This window comes from Prionailurus bengalensis, chromosome B2 (genome assembly GCF_016509475.1).
Source record: "Prionailurus bengalensis isolate Pbe53 chromosome B2, Fcat_Pben_1.1_paternal_pri, whole genome shotgun sequence".
Taxonomy (NCBI): Eukaryota; Metazoa; Chordata; class Mammalia; order Carnivora; family Felidae; genus Prionailurus; species Prionailurus bengalensis.
In genome coordinates this window covers 8,083,635-8,105,144 of record NC_057349.1, presented here as the reverse complement: position 1 = coordinate 8,105,144, position 21,510 = coordinate 8,083,635, and the positions used below count along the sequence as shown (strand labels likewise).

The 21,510-nt window shown below is 41.5% G+C and overlaps 1 long non-coding RNA gene across 1 annotated transcript in view; it reads left to right on the top strand.

Annotated features, from left to right (window-relative positions):
* The window catches only part of LOC122489184, a 44,858-nt gene extending 35,674 nt beyond the window's left edge, over positions 1-9,184 (top strand). Inside the window, exon 3 of the long non-coding RNA XR_006298861.1 lies at positions 3,288-9,184. This is a non-coding gene — a long non-coding RNA (uncharacterized LOC122489184). The remainder of the gene's footprint in view (positions 1-3,287) is intronic.
* The last annotated feature ends 12,326 nt before the right edge of the window (positions 9,185-21,510 follow it).

Sequence of the window (21,510 nt, the reverse complement as noted above, 5' to 3'; positions counted from 1 at the left end):
TGATTTAATATCTATAAATCTTATTAGAACTTGCTGAGTTTTTAAAAATAATCCGTTAAACCTCGTTCGTTTTCGTTGTCAATTACTTTGAGGAACTTTTAGTTCAAAGCCATAAGAAATTTATCTTTTCCACAAAACAACTTAGAAACTTTCTCCCAGAACTTCCATTTAGCCATATTATCCGTATGTGTGACAGCTTTTTTTTTTAAGTCATTTTGAAAGTCATCTCTAGAGCTTTAAAAATTTTTTTTAATGTGCTACCTATAGCAAAGGCAAGGGACAAAAGGCACTTCTTAATCAAGTAGCACCTAAAATCATTTTCTTTTCATCGTGGCTAAAATTTGTGAGACCTAAAAAATTTTTTAGAAGGATATAATTCACATACCATTAAATTCACCCTTTAGAGTGTGCACTTCAGTGGTTTTTGTGGGTTTCGTGTTTTGAGAGAGAGAGAGGGAGAGCATGGGGAAGAAGGTGAGAGGGAATCTTTTTTTTTTTTTTTTTTTACGTTTTTTTACTCATTCATTTTGAAAGAGACGAAGAGAGTGAGTTGGGGAGGGGCAGAGAGAGGGAGAGATAGAGATCCCAAGCAGAATCCACGCAGTCAGCACAGAATTTGCCTACCCGGATCTCCATCCCACAAACTGTGAGATCATGACCTGAGCTGAAACCAAGAGTTGGACGCCCAAATGACTGAGCCACCCAGTCCCCCTCACTTTCTATTATAATACTGCTACAAACACTCAACGTATAACTTTTTGTGTGCAGGTACATTTCCAATTCTCTTGGGCATATACCTAGGAACGAAATTGGTTGATTTAAACTATGTTCAGTTTTTGAAGAGCTGTCGCACTGTGATTTGTACAGCAGCTATACCTTTGTACCTTCCCACCGGTAAGGTGTGAGGCTCTAATTTTTCCACATCCTCCCTGACACGCGTTATTCTCCTTTCTATTGTAGTTTTTAATTACAGTCATCACAGTGGGTAAGAGATGGTATATCATTGTGATTTTGATTTGCATTTCCCTGATGAGTAATGATATTGAGCACCTCACATGCTGGCCGTTGTATATCTGCTTTGGAGAAATGTCTGTTCAGGTCCTTTGCCCATTTTTAAATTGTGTTGTCTTTTCATTGTTGAGTTTTAAGAGTTTTTTTAAAAAATATATTCTAGGGGCGCCTGGGTGGGTCAGTCGGTTGAGTGTCTGGCTTCAGCTCAGGTCATGATCTCACAGTTCGTGGGTTCAAACCCACATCAGGCTCTATGCTGACAGCTCGGAGCCTGGATCCTGCTTCAGATTCTGTGTCTCCCTCTCTCTCTGCCCTTACCCCATTCACATACTGTCTCTGTGTCTCTCAAAAATGAGTAAATGTTAAAAAAATTTAAAATATATATATATGTATATATTCTAGATACTAACCCCTTATATGATACGTGATTTGCAAATATTTTCTCCTATTCTTTAGAGTGTCTTCACTTTCTTGATAGTGTCCTTTGAAGCCCAAAGGTTTTTAATTTTTATGAAGTCCAATTTATTCACTTGTTCTTTTGTCATTTATGCTTTGGTATCATGTCTAAGAAACCACCATTGCCTAATCCCAGGTCCAAAAGATGTATATTTTCTTCTCAGAGTTTTAGAGTTTACTCTTACATTTAGGTCTTTAATACGTCTTTTTATATGGTGTGAGGTAGGGTTCCAACTTCATTTTGTTTTTCTGTCACTAGAATTAAATGTCTTGGTAGAACAACAGAGTGATGACAAGCTCAGGCTCCAGCGTCCAGCTGCTATATTGTAAAACAACCTCCCTTCTCCAGTTACAAGATGTGTGATCTTAAGGAAAGTTCCCTCATTTCTCCATGCCTCACCTTTCCCATATGTAAAGGGGATAGGCAGTAACTACCTCACTAGTGTGCATCAAAATCAAATTATAGAATTGTCCTGAGAAACAGAGTCTGTGCGTTTAAAGTGCAGATGCACAGTAAGCATTGATTATTAGCTATCGTCATCACTGGCTCTGTGAACTTTACTTACATTTAGAACTATCCCAGGGGCGCCTGGGTGGCTCAGTCAGTTAAGCGGCCGACTTCGGCTCAGGTCATGATCTCGCGGTCAGTGAGTTCAAGCCCCGCATCGGGCTCAGTGCTGACGGCTCAGGAGCCTGGAGCCTGTTTCAGATTCTGTGTCTCCCTCTCTCTGACCCTCCCCCGTTCATGCTCTGTCTCTCTCTGTCTCAAAAATAAATAAACGTTAAAAAAAAAAAAATTAAAAAAAAAAAAGAACTATCCCATCATCTCCTCTGGGTATATCTTTTCACTAGCAGACTTGATAAGTGTCTTATCATGAATAAGCCTTAGCAGATAGATTTTAATGTACCTTGAATGTTCCAAGAGGGTTGAATGTGGGCTGAATTTAATTTTTTTTAATGTTTATTTATTTTTGAGAGAGAGAGGGACAGAGCGTGAGCGGGGGAGGGGCAGAGAGAGAAGGAGACACAGAATCCAAAGCAGGCTCCAGGCTCGGAGCTGTCAGCACATGGCCGAACTTGGAGCTCGAACCCACGAACTGTGAGATCATGACCTGTGAACTGTGAGATCATGACCCCAGATGTGGGCTGAATGTATTGTTGTAGCTCACCCCAGAAAGAAGCAATGTATTTGGCAAAAGGCATTTCCAATCTTGTATAGAACTTCACACAAATAAAGAGACTAAAAACAAGGCAAATACATCAGTTCGCTAGGACTGCTGTAACAAAGTCCCACAACCTGGATGGTTTAAAGAATAGCAGTTTATTTTTTCACATTTCTAGAGGCTAGATGTTTGTCTTTAGTTTCTTCTTTTACCCTTTTTTGGTGTCTCCGCCCCTCCCCCTCCCAACACTCCCTCCTTCCCCCAGCCTCCTCTGGGGAACAGTCCTCTTATCCAGCTGGCATCATTTTGATCACATAGAACATTAGACACAAAAGCCTAATTCTTACTAATGTGCAAGCAACTTAAAATGTTACCTGTTCATGGGGCGCCTGAGTGGCTCAGTCAGTTGAGCATCCAACTTAGGCCTAGGTCATGATCCCGCCGTTCGTGGGTTTGAGCCCCGTGTCGGGCTCTGTGCTGACAGCTCGGAGCCTGGAGCCTGCTTCAGATTCTGTGTCTCCCTCTCTCTCTGCCCCTCCCCTACTCTGTCTATATGTCTTTAAAAAAAAAAAAAAAGTTACATGTTCATGCAACGGTGGACTTCTTACCCAGATAGTACCACCAAACCATCAACTGCGTGTATTTGACTCCCAACAGGAAGAAGCTCTGGAAAGCCAACCTTATCTTCAGACACTGCCAAGGGAGTGACCCTCTGCTACCAGTTGCCCCAGTGCTTCCTGCGAAACTATGCCTGGTGTGGCCCTCGTGGCCTGTCTCCGCTGGACCCCGCCACACGGCTGAGTTCAGGTAGGAACCAGAAGTTACTTCTTTCGGGGGTACATTTTGATGCAGAAGCAAAAGCAATGACGAACTCTAAAGTTGATGTATTCGTTATGAAATTCAGACATTTGCAACAAGCCAGCGAAGGAAATGTTTTGGAGAGAAACACATTCTTTTTAACTCTCTAATCATCTCACGTTAGGCAACTGACTGCCTTCCTAGAGCATCAGTCCTACTGAAATGAGAGCCCCTTAATTCAGGTGGTTTGTGGAAAACATTTACCAGGAAACCTTTCCGTTCACATAACAAGAAGCTCTCCGGTAATTTAGAATTACTTGTTTTCTAATGTAAACTCTGTATTCTTAAAAAGAAAAGACAGAGGTTTAGTGTTTCCTGAGATTGGTTTCAGTTAATTAATACATGGTTGCTAACTTCAACTAGGGGAGCGGGCAGGGGGTAAAAGTGTTGCCTTAGGGAGACTTTTGTCAAATGGATAATTCAAAAAAGTCATTCCTTTTGAGCTTAAAGCCATTAACTCCTCTAGTAACCAACTGTGAGAGTTATGTTTGAGCTTGTCTTGAAAATTACTTAAAAAAAAAAAAAAAAGGAACAGACAAGGGGCTGCTGACTTGGCTGACAGTTTATTTACACATCTTAAACAAGAAGCTGCATATACTTGTTTTAAGATCTGTTTGGAATACTACCGGCACTCCCCAGCTGTCTTCCAGAAGAGTCCCTCTATGATCAGGGTCAGCGCCTACTACCCTGAAGTTGCTACGGACCCTAAAGAACCCTTTCTTTTTTTTTTTTTTTTTTTTTTTTAACCCAGAGGAAGTAATATTCAAATGTTTGTTCTTATATACTCAATCAGTCGAGCGGATCAAATCAAAGGGAACTCTTTTGGGACAGGCTCACTATCTGGTACCTTGTTCAAAATGTAGCAGCTTAGTTCTGTTGGTTCTAAGTCCTGGAACACTTAGTTCTGTTGGTTCTTTTTGGTGTTGATGAACCTGAGGAAAGGAGAGAGAATTCCAACTGGGGCAGTATGGAATGGGGGGGTCTTTCCGTTTGCTAGGGCTGCGGTGACAAAGTATCACAGAACGGGTGGCTCGAATAACAGAAATTTATTGTCTGATGGTTCTGGAGGCTGGGAAGTTCGAAATCAAAGTGTCAGTGGGGTCGGTTCCTTCCAAGGCTGGTGGAGAATCTGGAGCTGGTCTCTCTTCTTAGCTCGTCGATAGCAATCTCCTCCCTAGGTTTTCCCTCTCTGAGTGTTCCTGGGTCCAAATTTCCCCCTTTTGCAAGGACACCAGTCATACTGGGTTAGGGCCCATCCTAATGAGCTCATTTTAACTTGATTGCCTCTGGAAAGACCCTGTCTTCGAATAAGGTCACATTCTAAGGTACTGGGTGTTAGGACTCCAACATATGAATCTCAGGGGTACAAAATTCAACCCATAATTGGGGAGCAGAGGTGTGGCATTTAGCGAAAACCCATGTGAGAACCGCATGCTGCCGTAAAGGCACTGATCCCTGACAGCCTCACCTGCTACACTCAGTACAATAACAAATGCTTTCAGTGTCTCAAAGACAAGCCTTCTAGAAGCAGTCAGATTAAGTCCTCTGTGTTCCTGTGTTTAAAATTGTGCCGTGGTCTCTTTCGCTATTATCCAGGGGATGCCTAGAACAATACGTCTTTCGCATTGGGTCTGGAAGACAACTCGAATGATCCTTTGTTAAGATGCCATGCTTGGCAGCCAACTGATCTGCTTCTTAACATTCGGATTCGTTTGGGCACATCACTTAACGTCTCTGTGTTTCTTTTTCCTTATCTGTGACATGGCTTAATAATACGCACCATGGGGCTGGACAGTCAGATGACGTCATGCGGGTAAGCTCTCAGTTTAGGACCTGGCCCATAATCAATGCCCAATAAACGGTAGTTTCTACTACTTTATTTTTGTATTTTTGGATCATTATACACATCCAATTGTGGATCGGGGCCAGATCTTCAGTGTCCACAGACTGAGAGTAGGAGGCGAGGGTCACTTGTCATGAAAGGGAGCCTTGTGAGTCAGAGGGAGGCTTTACAAGCAGGGTGATGCTGAGGAGAGGGACATGATAGAGGCTTGTGATGTGACCCACACTCCCCAACATCCCGTATGTATCTGTAAACTGCAGAAATCATAGGATTGTTGATATGACTGGATTTCCTGTGGAAGTTGGCATGAAATGAAGCTTGGCATGAGTCTGGTATTGACTACAGGGTGGAGACAGAAAGTCAGAAGGGAGTAGAGACAGAGGACTCTGTAAGTAAATAAGATCGGAAATTCGCAGAATATGAAACCCTGTATTATCACCTACAAATAAATGAATGCATGAGTGTGTGAAGCCCGTGTGGTTTCAGGTATGATTTTCTATTGCTGTAAAATCAGAAAACTTCCCACAATCTGGTCGCTTTCGACATTCTTCAGGATAATTAATCTGTTGCATAATTACCCGTTTTCCTTCCTAAAGCCCATTTTCTTGGCCTTGTTTTAGATCACCTGGTCGTTTGCCTACTGGTCTTTCAGCCATACAATTAATTAATCTCTCTGTGAATTTTTCTGCCATATAGTGAATGCAATTATGCCCCTTGCTTTCTCTGTCTTTCTGGCTACTAGTGATCACTTACAGTCCGGTTGGGGAGACTTTGCGTTGGCTGGAGAGGTTCACCCAGCAGGCAGTTCAGCACCATCCGAAATCTTCCTCTAAACCACGATCCCAGCCTCATTTACCATTAGTCCTCACAATAAACCCTCCAGGTAGGGCAACTAAGTGACCTGTTGCTCCCTGAATTCCCATTCTCCATGTTGGTTTATCTCCCTGGAATAATGTTATTTATCTCCGTCTCTTTTGCACACTCCCCCCTCCCATGGCATTTTCATCAGATGCCATCACGCACCTCGTCTAACAGTATCTTCAGCCCTATTCTTTACTGCATGGTGAGACTGTGGCTCTCCTCTCCTCAGAGCCCGGTTCACTGACTGACGTAGAGGGGGAGCCCAACACAGGGTTCCATGAAGGGGTAAATGAATGAACAGAAATGAATAGTAACAGGGAAAATCCGAAACATCAAATAACCCAAAAATAATCTATATGTTCCTTTGGTATGTATTTTATACACACATTCAGGGAACATCAAACACGAAACTTCAAATACAGCAATGAAGCCAGCCTGTGCAGATCCCACTTGGGTGGGGTGGCCTGGAAAAAGGGTGGGAATCCTAACAGGAAGGGAGGAACCTCTCCCCAGCCAAGTGCCCTTCCCTAGCCTCAGTGGCTTATCTAGAAATCAGACAGACTCCAAATGGCTGAGAGCTTAAGGGCACAGGGCTGGGTAATTAATAAATGATTGTAATGCCTTTAGAAATGAAAGTCCTATGGAAACACTAAATTATAATGACACAAAAAGAATCATCTTCCATTTTCTTCTTTAAAGATGTAAATGGCATACTTAAAAAACAAAAACCCAAAAACCTGAAGTGGTTTGAAGAAACAGCAATAGGTTTAACAGGGACACGCACTGAATGATCCTGCAAACCCATTCGGTGTTCTAAATGCAGTCACAGTGCTGACCATCAGCCCTGAAAACAAATTACAGTAGCTAATGACAGGGAACAGTAATTAGGATGTTTTTAGAAAATTACTTGGAAGCAAAATTGTCAACAAAGACCACTCAAATATAGCTGTAAACAGCTTAAATAACAGAATAATTCAGTGACCTCTGCCCCAAGCAATATGAAGAAGATGTAAAACACATCCAGGGGCCCAAATAACTGTCTTTCAAGTCATTATGTACATTGTTTTTAACCTCGGTCTCTGTGGGCCGTTCTAAATGTGGTGGGGAGCCAAGTGCCCTTGAACCGTTGTGTCGTTTGCTAAGCCTTATCCTGGTTCACTCGTATATTCTGGATAATCCTCCCTTTCTCCTCTCCTTTGCGTTTTTTTGTTATCTTTGGCATTCATTTTTGAAAAACATGTGCCTCACTTGGAGCGAATCCACGAAAGCAAACAACCTGAAAACTTTCCAGACAGCCCTGACTGTTGCGAGCCACAGGCAGCCCAGCTCCGGTGGAACGCAGCTCCCACGGCCCGGCCCGCAGTGCTGCGGGGACCCTGGCGGAAGAGTTTCTCGTTGGCTCTAATAGCAACTGACATTTACATATCTCCGAGTTAATTCCCACCACCCCCCCCCAGACTGGTGCAGCTCGCAGCTGCGATAAGCAAGTGGGGGGACGGAGAGTAGAGGGAAGAAGGGGTGGGTGGAGGCGAGTATGGAACAGGAGACAAGCCTTGAGATTGAAAAATGTTTTCTTAGTGCTTCATTTAGTAACACAGCAAAATGAGGGAAATTTGAGGAGCGAGTTGCTTTGATAAATTGTCACTTTTTTTTTTTTTCTCCAGAAAAGCTTGAGTAGATCTCCTCATTTATTGCCTGTTAAGGAAAAGTGAGCAGTTCCTTACAGGGATACGTGTGTGTGCGTGCAGAGTGCACACGTGTGTGTTCAGGCAAAACAACCAAAAATATATTTTAAAAAGAAACCATATTAAGTGGAATCCTTTCCAAAATGTGCATTCCACATGCTTCTCTGACTAGATAGCCTCCCAAGTAGGGTAAGTGTGTTGCTATTGAGAGCTCTAGTCATTATTAGAGCCAACTGCCATAGAAAATGCTGGAATATAGTTATGCTCGGTACCCAGTATTAAATCGTTTTAAGTATATTTTGGTCTGCTTTGGGGTTGTTTTTTCTACCTCTGGACTTTACTGTCAGGCTGGCAGATGTCACTTTCTGCAACCCCATCCACTTTTCCATTTCCTGGACTAGAAATTCTAGCTTGTTCGAATTATGGCAAAAATGAGCCTACCTGGCTCTCAGTAAGTACCTGTGAATAACGCATAGGGGCATTGACAGTCATTTTGCTTGTAAGAAACTTTACTTTTTACTTTTATCTGTCTCCTGACCACATTCCAGAGATTTAAGCTGATTATCTAAATGGGGTGTCACTGAAATTAATAAAAAGGTGAATTTATAGCATAGGATTTAGGCAGCTGATAGAGATTTATATGAAGTGTTCAGAATACACATAACTTTGTTTCAGTTCTTTGGCCCTTAGTTTCATATTTCCAGGAATACACAATGTATTCAAATCATATTATTTTTAATTAATTTAATTTGAAATTTTTCCACTAATACAACTAATATAATTCTACTTGCTATACAGAGAAAAGAAACAACCAAAAAATTCTGCACTCCTATTACCCTAACACAACCATGCTTTGCACTTGGATATATAGTTGACCCTTGCACAACATGGGGGTTAGTGGCAACAACCCCCCACACAGTCAGAAATCCGCCTATAACTTTTGACTCCCTAAAAAGTTAACTGCTAATAGTCTACTATAGACCAGAAGCCTTGCTAATAACGTAGTCAATAAACACATATTTTATGGGTTTTTTAATGTTTATTTATTTTTGAGAGAGGGGGAGACAGAGTGAAAGGTGGGGGGAAGGACAGAGAGAGAAGAAGACACACAATCCGAAGCAGGTTCCAGGCTCTGAGCTGTCAGCACAGCGCCCAATGCGGGGCTTAAACCCACGGGTTATGAGATCATGACCTGAGCTGAAGTCGGACACGTAACCAACTGAGCCACCCAGGTGCCCCCCATATGCAAATCTTAAATGTTCAGCTTGATGTCTAGCTTGGTGACTTGATGACTAAAAGAATTGACTAAAATTTTTTTTTTAACGTTTATTTATTTTTGAGACAGAGAGAGACAGAGCATGAACAGGGGAGGGGCAGAGAGAGGGAGACACAGAATCCGAAACAGGCTCCACCCTCCAAGCTGTCAGCACAGAGCCTAACACGGGGCTCGAACTCACGAGCTATGAGATCATGACCTGAGCTGAAAGCAGACACTCAACCGACTGAGCCACCCAGGAGCCCCTCTTCTATTTTCTTAAGCATGTTAACCAGAGTTACCTTTAATTTCTTGTCGGATAACTCCAATAATTTGTTAGCTATTTCACCTATTCTCCCCCACCCCCCACCACCTCCCCTCTGGCAATCATCACCCTTAGGTCTGTGTATATTACCTGTTTCTTCTTTTGGTTTTCATCATTTGATCCTATTTATTCATATCCTGGTAGATTTTTATTTTTTTTTACTGGTAGATTTTTTTTTTATTGAATGTCAGACATTGTGTATGAGAAATTGTAAAGCTCTGACTAATGGCACTTCTACCCAAAGAAGATTTAATTCTTTTCTGGTAGACAGGCTTTATGCAGACAGACTTGATCTGGTTGAGCATGAGTCTTAGGCTTTGTTAGACTTGATCTTTTTTTTTTTAACATTTATTTATTTTTGAGAGACAGACAGATCATGAGCAGGAGAGGGGCAGAGAGAGAGGGAGACACAGAATCTGAAGCAGGCTCCAGGCTCTGAGCTGTCAGCACAGAGCCTGATGCAGGGCTCAAACCCATGAACCATGAGATCATGACCTGAGCCGAAGTCAGATTCTTAACTGACTGAGCCACCTAGGCGCCCCAGACTTGATTTTTTTATGGTTTTCTCTTGCTCTCATGGTAGAGTCCTCTGGAGTCTCAATGGTGCCAGAGCCCTTCAATCTTTCTAGGCCCCACACTTCAAACTCTATCTGTCTGTCCCCTTTGGGAACGCCAAACCCTGCCATTTTCCATCCCAGAAAAATTGTCCCTATCCCCAGCCCACTTTTTTGCCCATCTCTATTCTCCATCCCATACTAGGTGGAAATAGAGGCAAACATGAGGCTTCTTTCAGTATCTCTCTCCCTCTCTCTCCAGGATTCTGGCCAATCAAGTTCTGTCTGCCTTAGTTGTTCTCTTGTGCCTTTCAATAGTTGGTTTAAATTTCTTATTCAGCTTTAACTTTTTTTTTTTAATTTTAGAGAGAGAGCACAAATGGGGGAGAGGGGCAGAGGGAAGAGCTCAGAGCCTAATGCGGGACTCGATCCCACAACCCTGGGATCATGACCTGAGACAAAATCAAGAGTTGGACGCTCAACCAGCTAAGCCACCCAGGTGCCCCTTATTCAGCTTTGATAAGGAGGGAAGAATCTATCCAGAATGCCCCCAGCAGAATTCTTGACATCTCAATGGCAGGAATTGACTAAAAGAGTCAATGACAAGGGGAATGAGACCATCATATATAGGTTAGACCCACTTGAGCACATGGAAAGGTGAACACCTGAGCAAAATTGAGACTCTGCCAGAAAATAATTGCAGAAACTAGGATTCTATATTATTTATTTATTTTCCATATTATTTATTTAGATGATGATGGGTTTCCTTACAAGAACTGTCACATGTTTAGATTGCACGGGCTCTCCATAATCTTAATCTTCTCCAGACAGACCTACCTTCTAATTTACTCTCCCTTTCTGCCTTGATTCCATTAATTTACGAGTTCCTTTGGACCCATTTGCTGCCTCTCTCTGTATCCTCAGTCTAAAATGTATCTGTATTCTGGACAACTGGGTCTCTGTTATGAAGCATTTGATTTAAAATGTCATTTTTCTTATTTTATTTTATTTTTTAATTTACATCCAAGTTAGTTAGCATATAGTGCAACAATGATTTCATGGGTAGATTCCTTAATGCCCCTTACCCATTTAGCCCATCCCCCCCCCACAAGCCCTTCAATAACCCTCTGTTTGTTCTCCATATTTAACAGTTTCTTATGTCCCCCTCCCTGTTTTTGTATTATTTTTTGCTTCCCTTCCCTTGTGTTCATCTGTTCTGTGTCTTAAAGTCCTCATATGAGTGAAGTCATATGATATTTGTCTTTCTCTGACTAATTTCACTTAGCGTAATATCCTCTAGTTCCATCCATGTAGTTGCAAATGGCAAGATTTCATTCTTTTTGATTGCCCAGTAATACTCCATTATATATATATGTATACCACATCGTCTTTATCCATTCATCCATCAGCGGACATTTGGGCTCTTTCCATACTTTGGCTATTGTGGATAGTGCCATTTTCCATTTTTTATTGAAGAGTAGTTGACATACAGTGTAACATTGGTTTAAGGTATACAACATAGTGATTCAACAACTCCATACATTATGCTATGCTCACCGTAAGTGTGACTACATAAGTCACCATATGCTATTCCAATACCATTGACTATATTCCCTATGCTGTACATTTCATCTCTGTGACTTATTTATTTTATAACTGGAAGTTGCTACCTCTTAATTCCCTTTATCTATTTCACTCATCCCCATCCCCCACCCCCGCCACCTCCCCTCTGGCAATCATCAGTTTGTTCTTTTTAAGAGTCTGTTTGTTTTGTTTCTTTGTTTTGTTTTTAGATTCCACACAGAAGTGAAATCATATGGTATTTGTCTTGATCTCTCTGACTTATTTCACTTAGCATTATACCCTGTAGGTCCATCCATATGGTTGCAAATGACAGGATCTCATCCTTTTTATGGCAGAGTAATATTCCACTGTGTGTGTGTGTGTGTGTGTGTGTGTGTGTGTGTGTGTGTGTGTATCACATCTTCTTTACCCATTCATCTATTGATGGACACTTGGGTGGCTTCCATATCTTGGCTATTGTAAATAATGCTGCAATAAACACAGGGATGCAGCTATCTTTTCAAATTAGTATTTTGTTTGGGTAAATAACTGGTAGTGGGATTATTGGATCACATGGTATTTCTATGTTTAATATTTTGAGGAAACTCCATAATTGTCTTCCACAGTGACTGCACCCATTTATATTCCTACCAACAGTGAAAGAGGTTCCTTTTTCTCCACATCCTCACCAATACTTGTTATTCCTTGTCTTTTTGGTACTAGCCATTGCATTAGGTGTGAGGTGATATCACACTGTGGTTTTATTTGCACTTCCCTAATGGTTAGCAATGTGGAACATCTTTTCATGTAACTGTTGGCCATCTATGGAAAAATATCTAGGTTGTCTGCCCTTTTTTGATCAGATCAGTTTGGCTATTCTTGTTTTTGTTTTGGCATTGAGTTGTGTAAGTTCTTTATATATTTTGGATACTAACCCTTAATCAGATATGTCATTTACAGATTATCTTCTCCCACTCAGTAAGTTGCCTTCTCATTTTGTTGATGGTTTCCTTTGCTGTGCAGAAGCTTTTTTGGGTGTAGTCCCAATAGTTTATTTTTGCTTTTGTTTCCTTAGCCTGAGGAGATACATTCATAAATATGTTGCTAAGACCAATGTCCAAGAGATTACTGCCTAAGTTTTCTTTTGGGGGTATGGTTTCAAGCTCTCACATTTAGGCCTTTAATTCACTTTGAGTTTATTTTTATATGTGGCATAATAAAGTCATCCAGTTTCATTCTTTTGCACGTAGCTGTCCAGTTTTCCCAGCACTATTTATTGAAGAGACTGTTGTTTTCCCCATTGTATGTTCTTGCCTCCTTTGTCATAGATTAATTGACCATAAAAGTGTGGGTTTATTTCTGGGCTCTCTATTCTATTCTTGATCTATGTGTCTATTTTTGTGCCAGTACCATACTGTTTTGATTATTAAAAGTGCAACTTTCTTATGTGAAACCAAAGTAACATTAAAAATTGTACTGAAGTCAAAATGAATTCTAAAACGTGGAAATATTAGGCACTTTTCTTCCGAATGCTAGTAACTCCAAAAGGAGTTAAAATGTTCTATTAGAAGAATAGGATTCTCATTCTATTAAAATATAGAAATCTATGTGAATTATTTACAATTGGTTATATTTATACTCTTTCAAAAAAAAAATACGTGGCCACTAAAGGGTGTTTGAAAAGTCACAGAAATGCCTAAAGAGGAAAAGAAAATTAAACTTATTCTCACCATTTTGGGATATAGCTTGTTCATTTTTTTTGGAGAATATCTATCTGATATTTTTTCCTGTGTGTGTGTGCATGTGTGTGTGTGTGTGTGTGTGTTTAAAAACAATTAAAATGGTTTTAATGTGGTGGGCACTGCACGTATCATTTCCAAACCCTTTTAATATTTATTGACTTTTTTCTTTAAAAGAGATAAAAACTATACTATGTGATTATCTGAATATGAGGGGTTTTTATTTAATGAAAACAATATAAAAGTAATTACTTCTTAATATTGTTTTCATGATGTTTTTCTCCATTTAAGTCATGTGTCCACACATCCTTTGAGTTTTGAAGCTAAAAAAAAAAATAAATTTTATGAGAGTTTGGTCACAATGAAAACAAACAAGGAATTCAGGAGTAATCTGTTGGGTTTCACACTGTCATGCTTACAACTTCACAGCAAATCTCTGAGATTAAATCGTGACATTTCCAGACTGAGAATCCAGAGCCCTAAGCCTTCCTCCTGCTTTATTTCACTGATGTTTGAAGTATGTTGGTGGTCTTGAAAGAGAATCTGAATAAAGAGAGGAAGTAGCCAATGTTGGGGCATAGCCTAGGAAAAGAAAAACATGATTTCCTTTCTTCTACCAGAAAATATAGCTGCTCAGCCAAGATTAGTCTTTTCTCGTGCCAGACTATTTATTGGGGTGCAAAAAGAAAATATTAAAATGTTATTTTCATTTATTCATTGAAAGTTACATTTTCTGTGTATATCTTTTTTTTTTAATTTTTTTTTTTTTAACGTTTATTTATTTTTGAGACAGCATGAATGGGGGAGGGTCAGAGAGAGAGGGAGACACAGAATGTGAAACAGGCTCCAGGCTCTGAGCTGTCAGCACAGAGCCTGATGCGGGGCTCGAACTCACAGACCGCGAGATCATGACCTGAGCCGAAGTCGGATGCTTAACCAACTGAGCCACCCAGGCGCCCCTTCTGTGTATATCTTATATATTATATTAACACAGTAGGATATATACATGTTTTATAAATACATAAATATATGTATATTGAGGTAAAATAAAATTCTGTGTTATATTTACACACAAAATACAAGGTATGTATTTTTTTAAGTTTTTTTAAAATACCTTTATCATGAGGCATCTGGGTGGCTCAGTCAATTAAGTGTCCAACTCTTGATTTCGGCTCAGGTCATATTATCATGGTTTGTGGGTTTGAGCCCCGCGTTAGGCTCTGTGCTGACAGTGCGGAGCTTGCTAGGAATTCTCTCTCCTTCCCGCTCTCTCTTCTCCTCCCCTACTCACATGCTCTCTCTATCTCAACATACATAAGCAAACTTAAAAAAAAATACCTTTTTCATGATAGGAGTACACAATCAAAACTTTTGGAGATCACTTCAAAATCACTTCCTTATTGGAGTCTTGTGAGAGATTTTAAGTGTGAAGAATCATATCCTCACTGGAAAATGTGCTGTTTAAGACTACCTTTTTTCTGGGAGTGCCTGGGTGGCTCAGTCACTTAAGCCTCTGACTTTGGCTCAGGTGATGATCTTACTGCTTCTGAGTTTGTACCCTGCGTCGGGCTCTGTGCTGACAGCTGGGAGTCTGGAGCCTGCTTCGGATTCTGTGTCTCCCTCTCTCTCTGCCCCTCCCTCCGCTGGCACTCCATCTCTCACTCTCTCAAATATAAAATGAAACATAAAAAAAATTTTTTGTAATTACCTGTATTCTATACGTCTTTCTGATGACTGAAATCATCACTGAATGGAGCCTGGCTGTGGAAAAGGACCTTCTTCCTTAACCCCTTCCACGTGCTAATTAAAAATCGATTCAGTTACTCGGCAACGTTGATTGAGCACCACTCTGTAGAGCACTGTTCTGCCACTGTGAAGGGAGCAGGAAGGGTGAGGACAGGATTAGACGAAAGTCTGTCATTCGCAGAGAAGTGAAGCTTGTCATTCGCAGAGAAGTAAGGGCTAGGTGCTATGGGAGAGCGGAGGCGGGGGAGGGGTCTCCCTTCAGACCAGGGGTATCAGGGAGAAGGTTCCAACTGGAGGAGATTTTTATAGGCCAGGGGGTGCAGGACTGTCCTGGATAAGCAACCAAACAGCCATGCTGGCAAGGAAGGCATTTGGTCTGTGGGAGAAAGCAGTTAGGGTTAGGGTTAGGGTTAGGGTTAGGGTTAGGGTTAGGGTTAGAATAAAATAAGTCCATTAATTTGGAATTCAGTCAAGGAAGTTGATTAGGGAAGCATGCACACAAATACATTTGGAATAATCTTACGTCCCTTAATTATGGATTTGGCATTTTATTTATGAGAGCTAGCATCTTTGAATTTCTGGTTGACAACTAATGGTAATATGGGACACGGGACTTAGGAGTTAGATACAGCTTCAACCTGGTTCTACACTTTCTTTAACTATGGATGAGACTTTATGTAAACTTGGATCATTTCGATGAGTTTCAGGTCTCCTGTCTGTAACATGGGAATATTAATAGTACTTTGTAGGGTTGTTGGAAGAACTGGAAATATAAAGGACATGTAAAGGCCCTGTCACGTATCAGCCATACCACAAAGTCTTGCTGTGACTGTTTTCGTTTTCTCTTTTCATGTTTTTTGAAAACTCTGGTGCGCTTTCTGACAAATAGTCATTTTGTTGGATGGAATTCCAAGCTCGTACAATCTGTGAACACGGTCGATAGCCATATAATTTTCTCAGCCTTTGTACAGTAAAATTAAATGCAGGACCATCCTGTAGGAATGGATAACTTTAGCACAGTGGTTTCATATCTGTGAAAATACCATCATTTGTTTAATAAGTGATGTCAGAACAGGGTTAAAGCAACCTACAGAATGGTAGCGAAATTGGGTTTAAACAAATCTGTCTGTTTATATTAATTCCCTCCACTTTCTGATAGAAGGAACAGTTTTATTAGAAAATAATCAGTGTGTAGATCTCTTTTTTTCTACACATTCTATCCACCTTCACTGCATAGACCCTCTTAATCTCAATGATTCCTGTTGAGTTGGGTTCTTCACAGATAACAATGAATTTTAAGCATAGTATTTACAGCATTCTTCATTCTGTGGGGAAATTGATTTGATGGGAACAGTAGATTTGGAGTTCCGGCCTGGGGCACTGTGGAGAATTTACAGAATAAAAACAGATAACTGGGCAAAGTAAACAATATCTTTAGAGAACTTATCATCCGCTCTCCAGAAAAGGCCAGCAGAGTCATTCATTTGCTGTGTATCTTATTTTGTTAGAGACATAAATCTCAGTTATAAAATCAGTTGGGGGACTCTGCTACATGACTTTATAAAACACATGCTTGTGAGCTTTACAAAGTTTCTGTGAACTCGAAGCATCCTCCTCATCCCATCGGGAATCTTCCATTAGAGGCTTGAGACGTAGGAGTTAATAGGGTTTGTGATCCCCATTCTGTTTTTCCACCAAGCAGATCTCCTAAGAGTATTAATTTACGCATTCTATTTCAGTGGACACGTTAACGCTAAAAATGTCAAATTATTGCCCACATAATTTTTGTCACGTATTAGTGGAGTCTCAGTTGTCCAGTCCCTCCTCACCTGAGAGCTTTGCACACGATGAGCTCCAGCCTCTTCATAGTTCTCCCGACTAAAATCCAGCACTCTGGAAATTCTGTGTGCAAATCTCAACCCGTAGGCAAACCTGACCTCTTTGCCTCAGACTCTTCCCTCAATAAAGACAAGTTTCATCCTGCTTGGTAGCTGACATCAGTTGCGTTCCAACAGTCCAATCTTCCTTGCTGTTGTATCGGCCACAATTTTCTGCAGATAGTTTGTTTTTCCAGTGAAAAGGAATCTAAGAAATAGAAATATCCCATATTTTAATACGGGCTCTTGCTTTGTAGTAAGAGTTCAAAGGTCTCTCCAGAGGGCCCTTTTGCAGTTTTCTGGGCCTTGGCCGGTCTCCCTGGAGAAAAAGCACAGTGGGAAGACTGGGGGTATGCCTATGGACCTCTTCCCTGCTTTTCTGCTGCAGTGGAACCAGCAGCCCTCGGTCAAGGTGTGGGCCCTGTAGAACTCTACCTTAGAACCCTGGAGAATGAATCCATTAATTTAGAAGAGGTTTTCCCTGACCTCAAAGGGTGATTGAAAGTAGGTTCAGAAAGAAAGTACATGGTGGCTTCCCGGGACTGGGTGGAGGGAAGATGGAGAATTTTCATCTAATGGGTATAGACTTTCAGTGTTACGAGATGGATGGCATTACGAATATATTTAATAACACTGAGTTGTACACTTAAGGCAGGTGAAGATGGCAAATACTGTGTTATGTGTACTTTACCGCATTTTCAAACAAGGAAACCAAACCAAACCAAACAAAAACATAGGTCCGGACGTATCACCACAACTTTAAAGAAAATATGCAGCTGGTCGCAGCTTCAGAGTCTGAGCCAGGCCCGCGTGCACTCAAGTGCCCTGTTCCTTGTTCTTGTCATAGTCTCCTCAGATGCCAGCTGTGGGCTTCTGGCCATCGGTCACATGCTTAGCAGGAACGAGCGCCTGAATCCCCTTGTGGGGACGGGGACACTCTACACAGCTCATGTTTGGGAGTCAAAGGGCAGAGTCCCTGGGTGGCTTCAGGCCCCCACTGCTTCTCCTTGGGCTTTTGTTGACTACATCAGCTTGATTCCTCTCATGTTCAGACCTCCATATTTAACACAATTTGGAAACTGCTCTATCCTTGGGGAACTTTGATTTCAGGTAGCTTACTACTCAGGGAGAAGGTGGGATGAGTGCCCAAGGCTCTAAAAATGCAAGTTCCCAACCTCCAAAGGTACTGCAGCACCGTGACTTTTTCCTAATGAACCTCTCCTTGGAAACATTCTGGGGCGCCCGGGTGGCTCAGTCGGTTGAGCGTCCAACTTCAGCTCAGGTCATGATCTCACGGTCTGTGAGTTCAGGCCCTGCACCAGGCTCTGTGCTGACAGCTCAGAGCCTGGAGTCTGCTTCAGATATTGTCTCCCTCTCTCTCTGCCCCTCCCCCGCTCATGATCTGTCTCTCTCTCTGCCCCTCCCCCGCTCATGATCTCTCTCTCTCTCTCTCTCTCTCTCTCTCTCTCTCTCTGTCAAAAATAAACATTAAAAACAATTTAAAAAAAACATTCCAACGGAGAGAGGAGTTCTGATATAAAGTGCAAATTCTCTCCCTCCTCAAAAAAATGCCTTCCTCAAATTACATCCTTCAGTCCCCTGCTCCACACTTTCACATCTTGGTAAAATGCATAGTGATTAAAATGGTCTCAGGTCTCTGGGTGATCTGGCCTTTGTCCCCCCTTAGACCTCATGCCTTCTCCCTCTTTCTTACTCCATTCCAGCCTCAGTGGTCTCTTCGCTGTCCCTCTGGCATGGCAGGTATGCCCCTGCATCAGGCTCTGCCCTTTGCCTGGAATGCCCCTCTGTAGATATTTGCAGACCTCGATTCACACCTCCTTTACATCTGCACTCAAATGCCACCTTCTCAAGTGACACCTTTCCTGACCATCCCATTTAACATTGCATGTATAATTTCCTATATTCTTAGGAGTAGGAAAAGTAGGAAGCACAAAAGCAGTAAAATTAAGTGTATCTATAAAAATCAAGGAAGGGATTCGCAAAATAAAATAAAAATAAAATAAAAATAAAAGGGATTCGCAGTAAAATTAAGTATATCTATAAAAATCAAGGAAGGGATTCGCAAAATAAAAGGTATGACACCATATACCTAAAGTGCGATGTGGGGGGAGGAATAAAGAATGGGCTCAAACTTAAGTGAGCAGCAACTTCTTACAGACTTCTATATGCGCAAACCTAATGGCAACCACAAGTCGAAAACCACTAACATATATGCAAAAAATAAAGAAAAAGGAATGCAAGCATATCACCAAAGAAAGCCAGCTAATCATAAGAGGGCAAGGAAAGAAAAGAACAGAGAAGAACTACAAAAAAACACCATAAAACAAGTAATAAATCGGCAAAAAGTACATACCTACCAATAGTCACTTTGAATGCAAATGGACTAAACACTATAATCAAAAGACGTAGGGTGAGGGAATGGATGAAGAAACAAGACCATCTATATGCTGCCTACAAGTGACTAATTTCAGACCTAAAGACACCTGCAGATTGAAAGTGAAGGGATGGAAAAGCATTTATCATGCACATGGAATGCACCCAACATGAGAGCACCCAAATACAGAAAGCAACTAATAATAAAATAAAGGAAGTAACTGATAGTAATACAATAATAGTAGGGGACTTTAACACCCTACCTACATCATTGGCAGATCATCCAAACAGAAAATCCACGAGGAAACTACAGGCCAAGATCTCTGATGAACATGGATGCAAAATCCCTCAACAAAATATTTGCAAGCCAAATTCAACAATACGTTGAAAAAAAAATCATTCACCACAATCAAGTGCAATTTATTCAGGATGCAAGGGTTGATCAGTATTCATAAATCAATGAACGTGATACATCACATCAACCAGGGAAATAATAGAAACAGTTGCATGAGTCATACTTTAGTTTTTTCAGTCACAAAAAAGTTGTTTTTAAAAAGCAGATCCTGGGGCGCCTGGGTGGCGCAGTCGGTTAAGCGTCCGACTTCAGCCAGGTCACGATCTCGCAGTCCGTGAGTTCGAGCCCCGCGGCAGGCTCTGGGCTGATGGCTCAGAGCCTGGAGCCTGTTTCCGATTCTGTGTCTCCCTCTCTCTGCCCCTCCCCCGTTCATGCTCTGTCTCTCTCTGTCCCAAAAATAAATAAACGTTGAAAAAAAAAAATTTAAAAAGCAGATCCTGGAGCACCTGGGTGGCTCAGTCCATTGAGCGTCTGACTTTGGCTCAGGTCATGATGTGGTGGTTCATGAGTTCCAGCCCCACACTGGGCTCACCACTGTTAGCCTATCAGTGCAGAACCCACTTTGGATCCTCTGCCCCCCTCTCTGTCTGCCCCTCCCCCACTTGCACACTCCCGAAAATAAATATTAAAAAAAAAAGTGGATCCTAAGGCTAAGTGACCAACGTCCTTTGGTGAACTCTCTTTCAATACCATTTCCTTTATATCAACTCAGAAAACTCAAGCTTCACAGATGATTGAAGATGTTTGAGAACCTGTGTCTACTACATGGCGGTGATTCTGACGGGCCACCATGCCTGCGATCGTCTCGTTGAACAGAGCCCGGTCTTGATGGGGGAGGATTATGCTGCTGCTGCATCATGAGTAATTCAAAGAAAAGTTTCGTTTAAAAAAAAAAAAACTATAATGGTCATCCATAGCTATAATAGTTTTAATCTCAACAGCGTTTGTTCTTTTCAAAAGACGTTCCTAACAATCATTTTATGTTCTTCCCAATGTTCCTGGGGAGCAGAAGACAGGACTTGTAGTATTGGAACCATCTTACATCGGGGGTGCTGCTACGGAGTGGGACCAGAACGAGAACCCGCCCTTCCGGTCTCCTGTGTGCTGTGCGTTACTATACAATCTCTGGCACTTGCCTGTGTGTGTGTGTGTGTGTGTGTGTGTGTGTGTGTTTGACACCTCAAATCGGTCATCTTGCTTTTTAAGAATGGATTACTGCCACCATTGGCAACCTGGATGGATCTAGAGAGTATAATGCTAAGTGAAATGAGAGAAAGACAGATATCATATGATTTCACTTACATGTGGAATTTAAGAAACCAAAAAATCAGACTCTTAACTATAGAGAACTGATGGTTCCCAGAAGGGAGGTGGGTGGGCGGATGGGTGAAATAGGTGAAGGGGATTAAGAGCACACTTATCAGGATGGGGACTGAGCAATGTATAGAATTGTTGATTCACTATATTGCACACCTGAAACCAATTTAGTAGAACACTGTATGTTACCTACACTGGAATTAGAATTAAAGCAGTTATAGGGGCGCCTGGCTGACTCAGTCGGTTGGGCATCCAGCTCTTGATTTTGGCTCAAGTCACGATCTCACAGTTCGTGAGTTCGAGCCCCACATTGGGCTCCACGCTGACAGCGCGGAGCCTGCTTAGGATTCTCTGTCTCCCTGTCTCTGCCCTTCTCCCGCTTGCATGCACACTCCCACGTGCACTCTCTGTCTCAAAGTAAATCAAATAAGCTTAAAAAAAAAATTTCTTGGTTAGAGAAAAAAATATCACCCTAAAGTCATCTTCGTATAGTGTCTTCCTTTCCTTT